This window comes from Lepeophtheirus salmonis, chromosome 1, assembly GCF_016086655.4.
Source record: "Lepeophtheirus salmonis chromosome 1, UVic_Lsal_1.4, whole genome shotgun sequence".
Classification (NCBI taxonomy): Eukaryota; Metazoa; Arthropoda; class Copepoda; order Siphonostomatoida; family Caligidae; genus Lepeophtheirus; species Lepeophtheirus salmonis.
Genome location: NC_052131.2, coordinates 50,687,893 through 50,704,026, shown reverse-complemented (window position 1 = coordinate 50,704,026; position 16,134 = coordinate 50,687,893).

Sequence of the window (16,134 nt, the reverse complement as noted above, 5' to 3'; positions counted from 1 at the left end):
TTTTACCAACCATTCTTCAAATTATCAGGGTTACCAACGTAAATTTACGGTTTCTTGTTTTCAATATGCCCAAATGCTACAAATAAATAGAAATTCAAATAATATGAAACGTCGGAGTATTTAAGAAAAAAGAAAACAAAAATTAACGTGGTCATACTTACAGTAGTACCATATGGTTCCCCCTTGTGGCCAGCCCTATGAATGACATATATTATAAATACCAAGTCATTGTTTATCAAACAAAATGTTCTAAATCTACGTTTGATAGTTTGTGACGTCATTGTTTTCAATATTTTTATGACTGTATTTGCTTTATTTTATATTATCCCGGCATATAATTGGTGTTGGAAGCTTTCAATAGAGTTGTATAATATATATCCTTGCCAGCACCTTTTAAAAAAAACAGAAAATGACATGGTAACCCTCTTAACTTTCAGGAGCTTTCATGACGTTTTATGAAATTGGCTGTAAGTAGCATTATGATGAAGTAAAAAAACAGCAAACTCCACTACATTTCTAGCCATATAATACTATCAACCCGTAAGCGAATACTCAAGTGCTCCTGCTACAATGGGTTAGAAAAGCTGAGTAAGGCAATATGTCGATTTATCATACTTTTATAGAAACAAAAAGCAGCCATTTATTCGATTCAAATAGTTGAATGTACATCTATACCTAAAATAGATACCCGTGATAGGCTTTCTATGAGGATTAAATAATTTTATAAAGGTGTGTTCAAAAAGTAAAATTACTTTTCAAATTTTACGGAAAAAGTATATATTTGGTATGCTAGATTTTTTATTTTTTTTATTTTAATACATTCGAAAAAGAACATATATTTATTATTTTATACTATATATTATGTTTAGTTTGTTTGTGAGAGGCATACTGGTGAGAAGCATTTTGCGTGTTCAGCGATTTTAAACTATACGTTCTTTTACTCTTCCACTTGGACGATTAGGCTATGGTTTCCATATCACATCGATATACCCATGATTTGCTAATAGTTATGACCCTTTTGAGTAAATCAGGATCTTCATTAACGTCTGTCAACAACTCATTAGCGATGATCATGCGACGATTCTTTTTTTCAAATTTAAGCAGTTTCGGAACACATTTCTCGCACACTCGTCTCATGCCCAAAACACTAACAAAAATCGGGGCACGAGCCAACTGACATTTTACTAATTTTTCAGTTGTTCATCCCTAATGTTAGCGGGTGCTCTTAGCCTTTGCTTACAGATATAGGCAAGAATTACACCGACGACGATCCTCAATTCTCCTCACGGTCCAACAAGGACATACATTTATAACTCTACAACAAAGTTTTCAAGGTTACTCTTCGTCTTACCTGAACCAGGGATTATTTACTAGTTATTGTTTTCTCTTCAAGAATAAACCCCAACTGCTTCTTAGAGTGGGCGAAAGAAATTCGTCAATCAAGTTCAAGTGTCATTTTCTCGACTTGTATCTAAGCTTGAGAGCTCAGATTTGTTTTATTACTAATTATTTATGGTTCAATATATCAAATGTGAATTAATTTCAATTGCTCAACCCTCATTTATAATTGAATTAGTAAGTGTTCATACTTCAATGGACCACACGGTAGTCATAATTATAAACACGCAATCTTTCCTTAACTTTTATCCTATATATATTTATAATTCATGATCCAATAAAAATAAACTTGTATGGGCATACGTCATACCCAAACATAAATGATTAATGCCTCTATTATTCTAAGAAGGAACAACACCCATCAAAGCAATGTGCAGTATTTTTAATTAAGATGTTGGAATATGTATGTTAATTATGGGTGCATTATAAATATCTTAATCAAACGATACTAATAGATCAATGTCAGATCCCATTTTAGAGTAGTAGTATTTCATAGAATACCATTTTCGTGGAATATGGATTGGCATGGAATTTGAGCTATGTATATATGTGTGCAACAACCACAATTGAAAATGGGGTAAAGGGTTGTAAATCCTAAGCTTTTTTTGGCGTGCGAGTTGTTTTGTTATTGAATATCTCGCTGCCATCATTATTCTTCATTCTTGAGATGAAAACATCTGTGTGTACCGGGGTGTCTATGGAAATCTGAATACTTACTAATTCAATAATAAATTAGGGTTGATAGATTGAAACTAATTAATTCATATTTCATATATTAAACCATAAATAATTAGAAAGCCACAAATATGAGCTCTCTAGCTTAGGCACAAGTCGTGAAAAATGTACTTGAATTTGATCGACAAACTTTCATTGCTGCACTCCAAGCAGTTGGTCGTCTCAAGGACCCCCGTCTAAACCGTCAGCAAGAAGTCCAAAACGTTGGAAAGGAATAAAAGCTCTGTCAAAAAGGATTGAAAATAAATCGTTTGGCATTGCTACATTCTTGTACAACTATGAGAAAACATGAAATAAACCTATGTATAAACCTCAGATTATAACATAAAATACATATATACAGGGTGTACCGGGTATTTGTGCCGAGAAAAGGATTTTTGTCTCAGATTCAATTATCAAATTTTAAAAAAATATAACCAGTTTATCAATGCTTGATAGTTTCTTAATTATTATATTCAATAAAACTACCTCCTATCTCAATTACAGTCTCTATACGAGGCCAAAAGCGCGAGCAGGCCGACTGGTACGTCGTTTCATCACACACCACGCACATAAATATCCATCGAATCAGATCAAGCAAGTTTCTAGGACAAAATTCCAACGGGATAAAGTCGTCAAAATTGTTTTGGAGAATTTTTTCAAGGTGTGGTAGGGAGCTGAATCCTGCTGCCACATCAAAGGCCTTCCGACTAACTCTAACAAGGTCAGCTTCTAGAAATATCTCCCTGATGAACTTCCATGGGTCCTCAGTCATGATTTTCTGGATTATGGCGACCAATTCCGGAGTCCCGAGACAGTCATTTCAAGCTTTGAACTCAGCCAGCATTGCTGTTGCATCAAAATCACCTTTAGGGGACTCAAATTCGCTCTTCGCCATGCAAACGAACAGAGACCGAGTTACTGTTATGTTGTGGCTCCCGGATTCTAAAACAGTTGCCTTTTCCAAATATTTGAAACAACGAATTTGTCAATTGATTATATTTTTTTCTAACTGGGGTAATGTTTAAAAAGTTATCTTTCAAAAAAAAAAAAAAAAAAAAAAAAGGTGCCTATATGACTGCGTTTGCCCAAAAGAGTACGTCAACGTGGCACCATAGATAACTTGCACATCCTGTATATAGTGATTTCATTTAGAAGTATGGCTCTGAATCAAAATTAGTCATTAAAAACGTGATTTAAAAAAAACCTTTATAAGCGAAACATACCTTAATTGTAAAATTTAAAGATCATTTTGGAGTTCTATGACTGAAATAAGAATGATACATGTTGGTTTTTGCCGGCAGGCTTTCCAAAACAGTGATTTTTTTTTCTGCATATTGTAATATATCCTCTAAATATTTCAAATAGACAAACACCCGAGCCAGCATGGGGAAGCCTATCCGTTAGGACAGAGAGTCAATCAAACCTTTATGCCATCTCCAGTATATGTAATGACTACAAATTTCCAAAAAATAGCCACGATTTACATCACTAATCTGGATAATGAATTTTCGTTTCTCCAGCTGTTGTCATTATTATTATTTAACTCCTGAGCATTGACCTTCCCTTTCTACAAAATTCAATCATTTTAAAACCTTAATTTAAGATACGTGTGTGTTTCATAAATGACAGAGAGTAAACTTGAGGATTTGTTAAAATTGTAAGTCCTTGTTGGAATCTCCTTATATCCATATCCACCTCCTCCATGACACAGCTGATTTTAGCTGATCTAATATAGCGTCATGACAGCTCAAACATTCTTCAAATTGTAAGGGTAACCATGTTCATTTTGGGTTTCCTTTGTCCAAAATACACACGATTTGCATGCCTTGAAATGACCCAAACATGAGCAGAAAATGAAGAGAAAAGAAAAGATTACTGTTTTCAATGTTCCATATAAAGTGTTTTCCTTGCTCTATTTTACATATTCCTACAGATTATGAAAGCAGTAATTGTATTATAAAAGTAATATTTTATAGTGCCCTCTATTCAAAGAGTGTAGCAGCAGCGACCTCTATATTATACAATAAACAATCTTAATTCTAATCGATCAAAAAAGTAATCTCTTTATTAATAAATAGCACATATGTACGTATAATAGTTTCGTTATTGAGGTTAAACTAACAAACAAGCTAAACCGATCCGTTTATTACGTTTATTATTTGAAAGTAACCACATAGTTGTATACTTGCATGGCAATACTTTGCAATAAGACTAAAAAATTGCAAGTTTTGTATTTACCGGATGTGGCAACACCTTTTCCTTTTTTATAATGTGTGGCAATCAGGCTGTAGAAGTAGTGGCAAGGTCGGCGTTGTTTCATTATAGAGGCCACATTCTACTGTTTTTGTTTTTTTAAACAGTTGGTCGCAAGTGCGTTGGAGTAGTGAGAAACGTGCGTTTGCCGTCAAAAATAAACACAGCCAAAAAATTGTTTGACGTAATCTTTATAAATAAAGCAAGGGTTGTCTGTCTGACTGAATATATGACAACGTGTCAACGGGTGTACTGTATATAAGACTTCATGATGTAGGTATATTACAAACATTTTGGCATCCAAGATATAACAATGTAGTCGTTTAAAATGAAATTTTGCAGGCGTGTGTATATATCATTCAACGTGTGTACAAGCGCGTGCACTGTTGCTGTTTCTCTTTTTTCTGCGTGCATTCATACACATTGACAGTTTATGTTAAGATTTAAATAAAATATATTAAAATGCTATAAATGAATTTTGTTGTTTTTGTTAGTGAGCACTCTAAAGATTGAAGTATTCATCAGTGATCCCAATTTATTAATTTATTTATCTCAAACTTTTATATAATATGATATTTATTAGTCTTTCATTCTTGACGAGAGAACTCCTATGAATGGATATAAATATTGAGAAGTACAGTGTGAGTAGGCTTGTGAAAAACGGAGAATAAAATTGTGAATGTCTTGAGGGGTTATCTTCTATACTATTATAGCAAAATTTGTCTTTTATCAACACTTAATGACTCCGGGAAATGCCGGGTACTACCTCCAGTGTTTTATAAATTAAAAGTAACTACAATATACCTCTTGGTTGATTATTGGTACAATTTATAACTATCAGTTAATTGCTTTAATGTTTAATAAACAAAAAATTATTGTTTTTCATAATTTCAAAATTTGCAAAGTTCTTTGAATGCAAATAACTCGTCTGATAAGAATTTTAGAGAGATAAATTTAGTACCATCAGATTTGGTGTCCTAAAAAAACTGCTACTTGGTGCTTTTTATCCAAATTAAGTCAATGGAATCGAATGTACTCTAGATTACCCGATATTTTTAAGACTTTTACTGAATCACCAAAAACTAATTACTTCAACAACTAATAATATACAATAATAAATTATAAAATGTTGTTAATAAAATTGACAATATCTTTGTATAAAAAAGTATCCATCTATAATTATTTAAATGAAAAGCTATTTAAAGAGGAACAAAAATAAAAAAAAAGATATCCGGATATTTAAATACCAAAAGTTCAGTTTATTCAGCGTATGGACAATAGGGGGGGGGGGGGATATAATTTCCAAAACATATTAAGTAAGCAAGAATGTATTTATAATATTAGTAATAGAAACTAAAATGTTCAAACATATAATTTTTTTGTTTGTTTTTTAATCTACCAATTCCGAGTGGAATAATTACATTCGTATACTTCGCCGCGTAGAGTACTTCCTGGACCTTGGAAACAATGTTCTTTATTTTGGGACACTTCTCATATGATGTTGACGTGCCGATAAGCCAATACATTTGGGTGAGTCTCACTCCGTAGTGGCGCCATACCATGTTTTCCACTACCCCCAATATGGGTAAAACCATCTGCCAAAAGTAAAAAATATGAAATGATGTGTCCTTATTACAGAAAGAACACTTTCTATCTCCCAGACTCGCTCTTGATTTATTCATACAAAGTGAGGAGTTTGCCAGCCTGTACCTAAGCCACTTTTGGTGAGAATCGCTCAAAGGGTTTTTTCAAAATCATTAATGGGTCTACTCATTTCATGTCTCTTTCTAGGTCCAGTCTCTTTATTCCTCTCTCAATTAGAGTGGAAATGTGTTTCATAGCAAGGGCGTTACAAAAGGCTTCTCTTATTAATTTACTAGAAACAGTGCCGGAGTTGGAGGAGCCGGACGCTTCTTATCCACTTTTTTGGATCCGGGCCCGTGTTTTGCCCCATAGCGAAAGTATCAAATTCTTCAAAACGATGTTATTTGAGTGCAGCAGACCGACATACATTATCTCATGGTTTTCAAAATAATCGTCACGACTTCTCAGACGACTGTTAAAGTTGACAGGCTTGTCAAGCCCCAAAAGTGGAAGCACGTAGTCTATAATTGATCTGTAGTACTTTCCACATCTATTCACGGCTCTCAAAACTTCCAGTGGACCTGCAAAGATCCCCTCATTAAAATCGTATTTTTTAGTAAGCTGAAATACATATCGAATCCTGAATTTTGTCTTATTGAAACATTGTACTTTTTGTGAAAACAAGGTTGATTTGAATGCATTACTTGGTATATTGATAAATATTATTTGGACTCTGCAACAGCAATATCAACCATTAAAAATGGTTTGCCATTGATTCAGTCAGTTTATCAATTTTCTTATAGACGAATGTTATTTAATCTATTTGTAAAATTCACCTTTTAAATAAATTATAAGTGAAAATTGAGTTTTTATGACACTTCAACGCCTCTACGGGACAAAAAAAGTATCGTCTATACTACTACTACTTTGGACATATATTGTCTTCCTTTTGGTATTTGGTTTATAGCTTTAACTTTAACTAAATTGGGATATCTCGTTTTCTTGATTTGTATTCCAAATTATTTTTATGTTGACGTCCAACTGATATGATTTATGTATTAAAAGCCATTAAATTTTAGACACATGGAATAATCCCTAATGAAGCGTAGATTCTTTTTTTATATTTCCCCTCTTGAGAAACTGATTAAAAAATGACGTTGTATCTTCTTTTTCTTTTACCTCATGTGGGAATAAAGATTCTATGATAATATTCAAGGTCTCCAGAATCCCATGCAAGAGAATAATTATATAATTTATTCATTTATATTTAAGTAAATAATTAAAAAAGGAAAAAGACTCTCAATAACGTCACAAAGGATCGATTGTACCTTATTTAACCAGATATAGACGAGTGTTTTTTGTTTTTTTTTCATTTTTCGCTGGAGATGAATATAGAAATGTGAATATTCTTTTGAATTTATTGTTTTAAGTCGTACTTCAAGCAAAATATTATACGAAATTATATTTGTAATTGTAGTATAGTATCTTTTGAGCAAGTTTGCAAATAAAAATAAAAATTAGACTAACAATTTGAATTGTATGAACGATTTTGTTGGCGTACTTCTGAATGGACACTGGTCCATATAGGATTTAGGACTGACAAGTAGGACCAGACTGACTGCGGTCCTTAGTCCTGTATAAGAACTGACACAATATTATTTGGTTTTTGATTAGCCAGCCTAAGAGTTCATAGAAAAAGATGTTGATAGGCTCGCGCCCGGTCGTTCCGAAAAAAGGACTTTAAAGAGATTTCTAGGTATGATAGAGTAAATGAAATAATATAAAGTTTACTTATATTTAATAAGTGCAACTCCATCTGAACAATCAAAGGAACATTTTATAAAAAACCCTCAGTTCTGGAATCGGTGGACCATTATCCTTCCTGGTTCTATGAATGACTGGATAGGAAGTTTTTAAAACGGATGGTTTGTGAAGAGACGTGGTATCTGTTGCTGTATAATTTTATTTATGTAGAACATCTTTTTGAATTAAATGGTTTTTCATATCTGTGAGAGTTTGGAAAATTAGATGATATTAAATAATATAATAAGTGATTATTATGAGGTCTGAAAAGTGAGTAAATTATAAAAACTATACTTACCAAATACTATACTAATGTTATCGTCTTGCCACATCTACAGGCTTTACAAATAAGGCTAAGCCAGATGAAATATGTAGGCTTTCCACATTTTGCAAGAATGTTTTGCATTTTGCTCTACTTCCATCTCTTTCACGAATGTCAAATCGTGGAACCTGTGATAAAGTTAGTGGATTAAAAAAACCAAGGGCGGAATATGAGCAAGAACTTAGTAAAGATGATTAGGTAGTTCCTAAGCATCCCAAGACTCAATCCCATTTCAAAGCAGACTCCATCCCATCAAGGATTATATGAAAAATTAACCAGAGCAGAAGGTTTGGTAAAACTCTGAAAACATCCGATCTGGATGATTTTATAGATAGACAATTAAGAATTTTAAAACATTTTTAACTGTGAATAACATTTTCTATTTGGCCTAGTAAGGATTAAAAGTCCGGATTATTCCATTTTGTTGTCTATATTTTTCTTTGCTCTTTTGCAGGAGCTCTAAATTTCAATTTTAAATTTGTTTTCACATGGTATTCTTGTGTTGTTTCTTTCCATTTTTTTGAGATCTTCTTCAAACTCTGAATTCTTGAATTTTTTTATTATGTATATATAATATCATTTTATGCCTGTTGTCTATGCGTTTTTACTTTATTTTTACACTATGATAATGAAGTCAATGAAGGAAAAAAAAACTATATTTCATACTTTAATTAATTAATATTAGTTAAATATAAAAATTATCCGGCGTTGTTCAGGCCAGCCTTACGGTATTCTTACAGGTATTATACATAATATTGCGTCTCTATATTAAATTAAATGTATTAACATGATTTTTTTTTTAAATGTGTAATAAACCTCAAATAACAAACCAAAATGTATTCATTAAAAAATTGGTCTAGATGAGAAGTCCATCTTTTATTTTTGTCAAAGAATACCCAAATCAAAATTGGCGAAAAAAATGGGGAAAACTCCATTTTGCACTAATTTTACAAAAAAAAATAGTTAGTAGCATTTATTGCCATTCTAAAAAAGAACTCAAACGTAACAAGGTTTTTTTTTTGTACTCACAAAATCAAAAAGGTTTGGTAGAGAATAATGTCTTCGAAAAATTAACCCTAGAAAACTGATTCATTTATGCTAATATTAGAATAATTATGTAATAAATTGTTTCTAAAATTGAAAATACTCTTTTGTGTTTTTTTAGGCTTAATTTTATGCTCAAAATGCATTGTTTTGTGGCATTTCTTAAAAATTGACATTTGATGAAAAAAAAGACGGGAAAAAATGAAAAGTTTTGTTTTAAAAATTGACAGATATTTCACTTAAATAACAATTTTTATTTGTCAAATTTATATATAAACGAATTTCCAGACAAGTTTCGACAATCTGTATTTTACCTACAAATCTAATATTTTATCGTCGTGTTTTATTTTTTTTGCAGCTGAAAAAAAAATCAAACTGCAATTTTCACGGATTTATTATTTTGCCCATTACTGTTTAGATTTTAAATAAATTTAGAAAACGTTGTTATTTGTATATTTGTTTTTTGAAACCCTATTCACTTTTTGATTTATAAATCAAACCCCTACCCAGCCTTTTTAAGCTCCAAAAAATATTTTTTGCGTTCTACACCAATATTTTAATCTGATGAAGTTCAAAAGAGGTGTCCATGTAAACTTTCAGCCTCATAGGCCCAAAGGTGTGACCCCCCACCCCACCCATTAAAAACAAACACATATTGATTTCTTTATATATAAGATTAGTAGAGGAATTCAATAAAAAAGACATTATTATTTATAAAAAAGTATCTTAGATTTCGTTATTTGACTAATGGAAAACAGGCCTATTATGGTATATGTATATGGAAAGGATAAGAAAAAGTGAAATTTGGATTATAGAAATGATCCTATTACGTTTTGTTGATTGAATTTGTAAAAATCATATAGCGAATTTTTAATAGGATTATCAAATATTTACGTTTTCTATAGATAGAACAAGGAATCAAATACCTTGTAAACTTATGTATAACATTTGAGTAAACTTACAAGCAATTTACGAGTAGAAATGACGAAGATCATTTTTCTCAAACATCAAAAAATATATCGCCATTAAATGTATAGGGTACTCTTAATTAATGTTAATTTTCTCATTAATATAAGAAGGTTTAGTGATTATTTCTATTCTGGTTCAACCATTTCTTGTGCATAAATAAACTATAATGAACATTTCGTCATCTTGTCATGATGAGTGAGTAAAAAGCAAAAAGGCAGCGCATTTCAGGCCTGGTTTCCTAGGCCGTCAAGATGGAGAATAATGGAGAAGATCTGTCTAGCAAAGCAAGAAGTGGAGGGCGCAATTTAAAGAGGGATCCTGAATTCCTCCCTAGCTTAGCAAAAAAAAGTATCTGAGAACGCCACCAAATCGATGAATCCCTTAGCCAATGGTTTCTCCGTGGCTGATGGTCCATCAAGAGGGCCTTGAAGAGCGACTTGGAATTGTTCTCATATACGAAGACCCACGCCACCTTCTAATAGAGGTCATGTAGGGCAGGAGGCCCTTCGTCGCTAGGTTTGAACCCTCTGCACTATGCCGTGTTGGGCACTTTGGCAAAGAAACCAAAAAACTCCACACCCAAATGTGGACTCACTGAAGACCGCCATAATGGCTGCGTGGGACAACTTGTCTTAGGAGTTTGTCCTCAACTCCTGCAAGGCCTTCCAGAGACGTGTAAAGGCCGTGATTGATACTGAATGTGGCCAGATTGAGTGACAAAGTTTACAAGGCCTTTGTTTACAAGCTTTTTTTTAATTACTTTATTTCAATATTATTGGGAATAAAAAAAATTATTTAAGTATTTCTAAACCAACCTATCGAGTACACGTTTTGATGTACATTATATTATTTTCGAGATTATTGCAGTAAAAAATGAATCATTCTGGTCAACTTTTCTTTAAGATATTTGATAAAACTGTTTTTGAAGGATATATGGAATTTTGTGTAATAGCAGTCGGTTCTTCATTGTTTTTGTCATTTGAATAATGGATAATTTTGCTAGATTTTGATTTTGTTGACACTTATTAAGAAGGTAATACATGTTAACAGTACAACACCCTCAAATTTTGAAATGTCAAAGGCAAAGGTCAAAGTAACATAAAACGTTACTTTTTTATTAATAAAGTAAGACTACGGAATAAATTACAAATCGATTTTGGTGAAACTTTGTGGGAAGTTTATATATATTAACAGTAAGAGAGGTCTACGTAAAAAGTTAAGGCCACTCAAAAGGTTAAAAATGCAAAAAAAAAAATTGAAAAAATTGATATTTCTTCATCAAATTAAGTTTTGAAAGGTCTCACAAAACAAATTAGGATACATCACTCAAATTAGTTGTGACATTTGACGAGTTGCATTCAAATACCGAGTGGTTTATTGAAATCTGAAGAGACTTACTAATTCAATAATAAATGAAGATAGAGTGATTGGAATTAATCCATATTTCGATATATTAAAGAATAAACAATTAGTTACAAAATGAAACAAATTTGAGCTCTCTAGTTTACGTAAAAGTCGAGAAAATGACACTTGAACGTGATTGACGGATTTCCATTTGCGCACCCCAAGCAGTTGGACGTCTCCAGAACCACCTCTACGCCGTCAGCAAGCCCGAAACATTGAAGAGGAAGAAGAACTCTGTCAAAAGGGCAAAAGAGGATCTAGAAGGGTTAAAGAAAATAGCCCAAGATGTCTCAAGTTTTCACAGCACACTGTCGAGAGGGCTACCAAAAAGTGTGACGAAAGAGCCCTGTGATGATGGAGAGGCCACTTTTTTCACGAGCAATTAAATAAAACTATCAGCACCCACTCCAACCCCCTCAACGACACCTTTTGGGTGTATGATTAGGGGAAGTCCGCCATCCAAATCCCGAGGCCCTCAAACTCACTGTTTGCCAGCGGGATGACGCCATGACATAAGACTACATCCTCAGCAGGTACAAGGCCTTCCACCGCCGCCTGGAATCCATTATTGCCGCTAAGGGTATCTACATTAATGCCGCTAAGGTATCTACATTAATTATTAAGAGAGCTCAGGTGCACATCTATTTATAATATTAACATTGTTAAAATTCTAATGTTCATTAATAAATTATATCTTGTTGAAGTTTAAGATTCAAAGTGTTCAGATTTTAATGGACCACTCGGTACAATACATTTAAATCTTTTTACTGTTATAACTTTTAAAATATTCAAACGTCAAACCAGGTTTAACTGAGCTAAAAAGAAAAAATGTTGGAACTGTACACGGCCTACCCTATGTGAAACGGTTTCGAAAATATAATGCATGCATATTAAGTGCCTTAATTGGGTGATCATTGGAATTTCATGGATCATTAACTAATATTCACAAATAATTAATCATTGCTATTACAGTGGTTGTAATGCCTGACGATTGACCATGGTTCGATATCATTTTCACCCTTATTTAAAATTTCAGATATGGCATGTCAACTTAAAAGTAAGTAAGAACCATATTTATTAAGGTATATTTTGGATTACAATTGGGAAAAAAACAATAAACTAAATATGTGAAATTGATTCATTTCAAACCTTTCTAAAATTGCGAACCAATCGATCGAGGAACTTTAAACTATTATTACAATTCACGTTATTCACAATGGCTCAGTGCTTACTTATGGAAAATTTATCTCCCCACTTAAAAGAGCAGCATTATATCATTTTCCACCTATACCGTGGCACTTGGCAATGAATTATTCGTCTCAAACAGGAGCAGAAGCTACATGAATATGTGACAATTTTCTAGATTTACGTTGTGAATGGACAAACAAAATTATTGTCTCAATCTCGAACATATAAGTTGGGAAAAATTATCAAAATTTACAAATTTTATCAGGCTACATTTAACGCTCCCTGTAAGGATTGTAATCAAATGTTCAATTCGACAATTCACACTTTTCCCAGTTGCCTGGCTCCCGAAATTCTAAGAGATCTTATCACACTGAATGGTCCTAAGATTACAAAGAAATTTGTCATCACTTCATTGTAATTTAACTTCCTTCGAAAAGCCATAATGCTAAAAATCGATTATTTGAACATACAAACTACAAAAGCTTTACTGCAGAAAAATTAACTATTACAGACCCCATCAGGGTAAAAAATCTTAAAAATTAATAACTGCGGCTGCAGCAAAACGTCAATACTTTTAATCTAGATTCATAATATTGGTTTAACTTCATGGAACAATGCTGGAGATCTAATAAGATATTATTCTCTTGCTCAGATCTAAGCTTAAGGTTTGGATTACATTAGTATTCCGATTAACCCTTTGGATATGTAGCAGTAATCAAAATTAACCGTCACAATACAAAGAAATAGATTGTTTTTTAATTGAATGGGGCCAATATAAGTATCTTAAAACAAATAAAGCCTTTAAACTAAAGCTAAAACTATTGGGTATTAAAACCTATAGCTGACTCAAATATGTAAATGAAATATTGGGGCTACAATCTTAGATATATGTGATGTAAATATACAAATTGAAACTTTTTTCACATATTCTTTTATTTGGGATTCTCCTTTGTATAAATTGGATTTAGAAAAGGTGGTTTTTGGAAAAATTCGCCTTGGATAAAAATCACCGCGCAGAAGAATCACCTTCCTTACTATAATATAAATAATATTCTCACTTATGTAACTAATGAGTCTAATGACTTATGAGTTCGAACCAGAGACAAAATATGCAATAATGATTATAATATAATAAAAAAATAAAATGAACCTAAAGTTCAGTTAGTTAGAGCAGTTACAAGACTCTTCAGGGGTATATTTCCAGTATGCACCCTATTAATTGATTATATAAAATAGAAAAGGGAATCGCTTGGTGAAAAAAAAGTGACCTAGAACTTGGAGATATTACACATTCAAAAGTATCAATGAAAATCGTAATAAACGATTACATGGAGTAATATCCCAATATAATCCGAGTCAGAAAGTAAGATATCTTATATCAATATCTTGGAACTTACATTCATTTGAAATATTTATTAATATTTAACATTTTCTCGTATGTAAATAAATAATATATCAAAATCTCAAATAATATGGATCAAATCTTTAATTAAATCCAATAATACCGTGCATATTACTAAAGAGTGACCCACAAAACTTTTTCTTTTTGATATTGTTATAAAAAAAAAGACAGCTGAATATTTTTCAATAATTTTTTTTTTTTTTGAAAGCCTCAACATTCCGGTTAATAATGGAACACCACTTTATTCATATGGCCACTGTCGCTGGCCTTACAGTAGCCCATTCTGTCGACCCAATTTTTCAATACATTTTCGATTGTGTGAGCTTCAATAGCTGCAATGGCAACTCCAATTTCGTGTTTCAAATCGTGAATCGTCTCTGGATGGTTGGTGTAACATTTATCCTTGACGGTTTCCTAAAAAAATGGTCCAACGGAGTCCAATTGCAGCTACGAGGTGGCCAGTTGATGTTGCCCTTTCGGCTTATGATGCGATTTTCTAAGACAGTGCGCAAAAGATCCACTGTAACGTTGGCTGTGTGGCACGTAGCGCCATCCGATTGGAACCAAATGTCGTCGATGTCTTCCTCTTCCATTTGAAGAAATAAAAAATGTTCCAACATGGCCCAATAGCGCTCACCATTGACCGTAACGGCAGCTCCTAGCTCGTTTTCTCGTTTTTTCGCTTTCGGCAACAGCAGCAATGTTTTCGATTGAACGCACTGGACGAACATGGGAACGCGTTGTTTTATCCATTAATGAACCAGTTTCTCGCACACGCTTAACAAATTTATCCACAAACTGCCTGGAAGGCGCTTTATTTCGACCGACGTAATTTTCTTGCAGTTTCGTTTGAAGACTCTCCATTTTGGAAGTAAGTCTTCAGTATTTTCCAATTTTCTTTGAGTGTAAACTTAACCATTTCGTAAACCGGAAACCTTTTACAAAACATTAGACACAATGAAAATGTTACTACAGCTGTGAAACGTCAAAAAAGTGGTAGTTCAAAATGTAACTGCTAGAAGGGCCACCCGTTATAAGTATTGTAGGCATATAATCAGGACAATTTAAAATAGAATACCGTTAAGAAAAATAAGAGGGGCTTGAAATCTTCAAGAGGCGTGCCCCTTCCATGGAGTTGCCCAAATACCACAATTAATTGAATTAAATAAGTCCATGAAGTATGGAATAAATATCAAACAACAGAAAATAAAAATGGGACAGCCTAGGACAAACAGTAAATTAAAAAATGGTCACAACTTGATATTTTTTGCCACGTTTGACCTTTAATATGATCTTAAAACTATACTTTATTCATTCTAAATTTATAAAACTATGGCTTCAAGTATAAAATTATATTTTGTTCAATAAAATACTACCAAGATAAAATGGTCATCGTAAAAGATGGGCTAAAAAAATCAATGTTTTCTATTATACACTTTGTTATTGAGTTTTATAAATCATCTCAAAACTATTGTACAACCCGGTATGTTGGATATTTTTAAGCTTTTTGGTGGTTATGTAATTGTTGTACTCACTTAATTGAAAAAGTTATTAAAAACTATTCAATGTTATGTATCCAACATTGAATCAATAAAGTATGTAACTTATATATTTATCCTCCTTTCTTTTAAATTAAATTAAGGCCAATTTATGTTTTTATATATATATATATATATAGGGTAGGGCTGTTAATTAATGTTTATTTCATCATTACTAGGTTAAAGTTTTTTGGTATTTTGTTTCCGCCATCCTTCTTACATAAACAAACTACAGTATGTCCAAAAATTGATGTTGGTTTTTAAAAAAATCATGAAATAATCGAAACTACTGATTTTTTTTGTCGAAAAGCTTCATTTACTTCCCAATATGAGGACCTTTCAGCTTAATACATTTGTTTATGCGTTTTGGCATCCCTTCATACAGATTATTCAAAGTATCTGGAGAAATTTTTTCCCAAGCTTTTGTCAGTTTTTTTTTTTCTTTTAATTCATCCTCTTAAGTTGCTGGCGTATTTTCATTTAGTTACCTCTGGATCAAGGCTCACAAATTT